Source organism: Zea mays, chromosome 6 (genome assembly GCF_902167145.1).
Source record: "Zea mays cultivar B73 chromosome 6, Zm-B73-REFERENCE-NAM-5.0, whole genome shotgun sequence".
NCBI lineage: Eukaryota > Viridiplantae > Streptophyta > Magnoliopsida > Poales > Poaceae > Zea > Zea mays.
Genome location: NC_050101.1, coordinates 39,289,251 through 39,295,250, shown reverse-complemented (window position 1 = coordinate 39,295,250; position 6,000 = coordinate 39,289,251).

Below are 6,000 nucleotides of genomic sequence, written 5' to 3'. Positions count from 1 at the left end.
CTCCGGTGAACTCACTTCCACTTTTCTGAGCTGATGGCTTCGTTCAATATTCGAGCTGGAGCTGCTTCGGTTCCGAAGCTGGTACTCCCGATAACGGGCGGTTCATGTTCAGAACCAGCCAACAAGAAACAGAAGAAGGAAGCACAGAGAAGGGTACAACATGTCGGGGTGCAAGGACCCTTCATCAAGTCAAGATGGTCTCACATTCCTATTACCTTCTCCCAAGAGGACCTTCAACTCAAGGATTACCCACACAATGATGCTATGGTTATCTCTTGTGTTATCAAAGGATTTCTGGTCCACAATGTTTTGGTTGATACAGGCAGTGCAGCTGATATCATATTTGCTAAGGCCTTCAGACAGATGCAAGAGCCCGAAGATAAAATTCTTGATGCCACACATCCCCTCTGCGGCTTCGGAGGAAGGCAGATTGTAGCACTCGGCAAAATCTCAATGTCAGTGGCCTTCGGATTCATTAACAACACAAGGACTGAGCAAGTTATGTTTGATATTGTTGATATGGAGTACCCTTACAATGCAATCATTGGTCGTGGTACTCTTAATGCCTTCGAAGCAATTTTGCATCCAGCTTATCTTTGCATGAAGATACCTTCGGACCAAGGGCCCATTGCTATTCATGGAAGTCAAGAAGCTGCCAGAAGGGCCGAAGGAAATTGGACAGACTCAAAAGCAATCCATAATATAGATGGAACTGAAGCTTGTGAGCAATACAAGTTCAGAAGGGAAAAAGCTGCTTCGGCTGACCAGCCGAAACCCATGCTCTTATGTGAGGATATAGCAGAGCAGAAGGTGCTATTGGGATCTCAATTGTCCGAAGAGCAGAAGAAAACCTTGATAAGGTTTTTGTTCAACAATAAAGATGTTTTTGCTTGGTCAGCTAATGATCTTTGCGGAGTTAATAGGGATGTTATTGAGCACTCGCTCAATGTCGATCCATCCTTCAGACCCAGGAAATAGAGGCTTCAGAAGATGTCTGATGACAAGGCCGAAGGTGCTCGGAATGAAGTGAAACGACTCCTCAGTGCCGGAGTTATTAGAGAGGTAAAATACCCAGAATGGTTGGCTAACACTGTTATGGTAAAGAAGGCCAATGGTAAATGGAGAATGTGCATCGATTTTACTGATCTCAATAAGGCCTGTCCGAAGGATGAGTTTCCATTGCCAAGGATAGATTCTTTAGTCGATGCAGCAGCTTCATCAGAACTTATGAGTTTGCTGGATTGCTATTCAGGCTATCATCAAATCTGGATGAAGAAGGAGGATGAACCAAAAACCAGTTTCATAACCCCTAGCGGGACATACTGTTACCTTCGGATGCCTGAAGGGCTTAAGAATGCTGGAGGAAGCTTCAGCAGAATGACAGCAAAGGTTCTCCATTCTCAGATAGACAGGAATGTACTAACTTATGTTGATGATATCATTGTAAAGAGCACAAAGCAGGATAACCACATTGCTGATTTACAAGAGACCTTCGCTAATTTTAGACAGGCTGGTCTAAAGCTGAATCCAGAAAAATGTGTCTTCGGAGTAAAGAAGGGAAAATTTCTTGGTTGCCTAGTTTCAACAAAGGGAATTGAGGCCAACCCAAGTAAAATCGAAGCTATACTTTGAATGGAGCCACCGAGTACAAAAAAGGGGGCTCAAAGATTGACAGGAAGGCTGGCATCTCTCAATAGATTCATATCCAGATCAGCAGAGAGAAATTTACCATTCTTCGAAGTGCTGTAGTCAGCCGAAGTCTTTCAATGGGGACCAATCCAGCAGAAGGACTTTGAAGAGCTGAAACAGTATTTGATAGATCTAACAACACTAACTCCACCTACGCCAGGGGCTCCTTTGTTATTATATGTGGCAGCTTCGCACTCAGCGGTAAGTGCAGCACTTGTTCAGGAGAAGCTTGAAGGCCAAGTTAAGAGGCAAGCCCCAATATATTTTGTATCCGAGGTTCTTAGTTTTTCAAAGAAAAATTATACAGAGTTGGAGAAGGTACTGTATGCTGTCTTGATGGCCTCCAGGAAGCTTCGGCATTATTTTCAAGCTTACAACATAATTGTTCCTTCTTCACAACCTCTGAAGGATATTATGAGGAACCGAGAAGCTACTGGAAGGATTGGAAAATGGGCTGCAGAGCTCAATGAATTTTGCATTGAATATGTTCATAGATCTTCGATTCAGTCCCAGGCGTTAGCAGACTTCATTGCTGACTGGACGCCAGGGGCTCAGGTGGAAGAAACAAATAAAGACGCCGAAGCATGGACAGTGTTTTGCGATGGGTCTTGGGGAACCTTCGGAGCGGGAGCAGCTGCTGTGTTGGTTTCACCTTCCAAAGTTAAAACTTGTTATGCAGCAAAACTTGATTTTAGTTGCACAAATAACATTGCCGAGTATGAAGCTCTGCTTTTGGGTCTTCGGAAATTAAAGGCAATGGGAATCAGAAGGGCCATCCTTAAAACCGATTCCCAAGTTATTTCTGGTCATATTGACAAAAGTTACAAAGCAAGAGACCCGAAGCTTGAAAAATATCTAGATACAGTCCGAAGGATTGAGGCTTCCTTCGAAGGTTTCTCTGTCAAAAATATTCCTCGTGGAGAAAATGAATACGCTGATCTATTGGCTAAGTCAGCAGCCCAGGGGCTGCCTATACCTTCGGAAGTATTTTTTGAAACAATAAAAGCACCTTCGGTCGAGCTTCTTGAAAGAGCAATCCTTAACATATCCCCTGTTTATAGTGAAGATTGGAGAACTGAGATCATCTCTTTCCTTCAGGGTAATTTTCTTTCAAATGACGAAGCTTATAACAGGAGAATAGAAGCAAGAGCTCGACCATATGTCATAATAGAAGGGGAGTTATACAAGCGCGGGGTCTGTTCCCCATTGCTCAAGTGCTTATCCAGATCCGAAGGTATAGAATTAATGAAGGACATACATGCAGGTCTGTGTGGATCTCACATTGGATCTAGGCCCTTGCTTGGGAAAGTTTTTCGCCAAGGATTTTATTGGCCAAAGGCAGCTTCAGATGCAGCGGATTTAGTTCAAAAGTGCGAAGGTTGTCAGAAATGTGCAAGAGATCAAAAACAACCTTCGTCTTTAACTCAATTAATACAACCCACTTGGCCGTTGCAAAGGTGGGGTCTGGATTTGCTAGGTCCATTACCACCAGCACAGGGGAACTTAAGATATGTGGTGGTGGCAGTGGAATATTTTTCCAAGTGGATTGAGGCGAAGCCCTTAGCCACAATAACTTCATTTACTATTCAAAAGTTTTTCTGGCAAAACATTGTTTGTCGCTTCGGAGTGCCGAAGGCTATCACTGTGGATAATGGAACACAGTTTGATTCTGAAGCCTTCAGAGAATTTTGTAATCAAATCGGCACGAAGATCCATTTTGCATCAGTCCGACACCCAGAGTCAAATGGACTTGTTGAAAGAGCCAATGGGATCATAATGACAGGAATAATGAAGTCAATCTTCAATCAGCCCAGGGGAAAGTGGCCAGACGAGTTAATCAAAGTGGTGTGGAGCCATAACACAACCACGTCAAGATCAACAGGCTTTACACCCTTTAAATTATTGTTTGGTGACGAAGCAATAACCCCAGAAGAAGCCAAAACAGGATCAATGAGGACATTAGCTTCGGCAGAAGGCAAAAACGAAGCTGATTGTTCTGTAGAAAAAGATGCTATTGAAGGGATCAGACTTCAAGCTGTGGAAAACATCAATAAATATCAAGCTGAAACAATAAAATGGCGTGATAGAAAGGTCAAGCTGAAGAATATTGAACCAGGACACTTGGTACTTCGAAGAGTAGCTAACCCTGAAACAGTAGGCAAATTACAGCTGAAATGGGAAGGCCCCTTTTTGGTAGTATCTTCGTGAGAAGACCCGGTTCCTACAGATTGAAGGATATGGACGGCAATGACATTCCTAGATCGTGGAATGCGGATGAGCTTCGGCGATATTATGTTTAGTTCGATGTAATTTTTTATATTCTTTTTTGTGGCACCCTTTTCCTTTCCAAAGGGGGAGAAAGGTTTTTAATGGGGCCACAACATGTAATTTTTCTTTTCCTTATTTCAATTCTATAAGAGAGATATCCCCCAAAAATGTAAATGTAAAAGTTGAGAACGCACCTTCGAGTGCAAAGAAAAAAGAAAAGAAAACAGGAAGAAGCTCCTAAGGGAGGCTTACAGCGAAAAATAAACGCTGATACCGCCGAAAGTAAAAGGCGAAGAAGCTCCTAAGGGAGGCTTACAGCAAAAAATAAACGCTGATACCGCCGAAAGTAAAAGGCGAAGAAGCTCCTAAGGGAGGCTTACAGTGAAAAGTCAACGCTGATACACCGAAAAGTAAACGGTGAAGCCGAAAAGTAAACGGCAAAAAGATTTTTATCATTCTTGAGGGGATGAAGGGCCGTACTTATGGCTTTTGAACATTTGTTCTAATATTCATTTGCACATTACATGTCATCATGTCATTTGCATTCATAAACATCCATTTAGACATATATAGAATCATCATTATGCTACCCAAAAAAGACAAATGCTTCAGAAAATAAGGAAAAAGATTCGAAGGAAAAATTTTCTATGCTTCGTTGTGTACGAAAAGAAGGGAAGGTGTTTTTCGCCTTCGGCTCAAAAGAGAAGTTTCGTCCACAGCGAAGCAGATTGAATATGGATAAGGGAGACATGATATATTACAAGGTATGTACAAATTTACATAAGATATTCCATATCTATATTACAAGAGTTTCTCCAAGAATTTTTGCAGGAAAGCATATTATAAGCAACTTTAAGCTTCAGCTAAAGCTTCGTCTTCAGTTTTGCCAAACTTCAGCATTGTCAATCTTCAGCTTCGTCATCCTGTATGTACCAAATAACAGAGTAAGAAAGGTATAAATTTCAAAGGAGAAGGTAAAAGTAACAAAACATAAGTTTCTTACCGGCTTAAGATGGCTTCGAGCTTCGTCGCCTGCCATTTTCCGTCCGCCACTTACCCAGATCTGGGTCATGAATCTATTTCCGATACTTCTGGCTAAGCTTGGGATATCCATCAAATCTGAAGCTGACAAGCTGAAGTTTGGTCTGTTCATAATGTTTCCATGCGTGCAGCCAGCCTTCAAAAAAGTCGTAGCTGTGCCCCGAGAAGCTACCAGGGCGCAGAAGTCGGTGTGCCCACCAATAACTTCGTCAAGGGCGTCAACTTCGCCTTCAATATATTCTAATGTTCTTGGCAGATTCTCAGCTGAAGGTGTAAATTTCGAAGAGCTAGCCCCGACAGAGTGAAACACATCCTTCAGCCGCTGCACACATCGGCTGCCGAAGCTTAAGCACTTCTCCTAAAGTTCTCTAAAGGATTTCTACAAATTTGAGTATTTATCCACTTCAGCTTTCAGGCTTGCTTCAAAATATTTCTTTTCTTGCTCGAATTTTTCTGATTGACGGAGCAATTCATTCTTTAATTTGTCATTTTCAGTTTGGACTTCAGCCAAAGAGCCCTCCATTGTCTGAATAACAAAATCTTTCTTTTCTAATGCACCTTCGTGCTCTTTGACCATGATTTCAAGGTTTTGGATGGCGAAGTCTTTCTTTCTCAGATTGGCTTCGTGATTTTCAACTTTTTCAGCCAAATCTTGAATGACGGCTTTGTTTTTCTTTTCCTCCAGGTCTTGTTGCATTTTCAGAACCTTGCTTAATAATATGCTCTGTCGAAATGATCTTCGTTAGAACATGACCCAAAAAGTTAATAATAATAGTAATAAAATAACAAAAATATTCGTTACCTTGAAGTTAGCATAAAGCAAGCTTCCGGCGATGTGTTGTCGTTGATAACGACATAAGTCCGCTTCCAGCTTCGGCAAGCCAATGTTTTTGGAAAGGGTTCTAACAATTTTGGCCTCGGTGCGGTTCCGAAGGCATCTTAGTTTCCCTTCGTTGACCCCACCAAATAGCATAGCCCCTGATTTATATCCGCAAGATATGG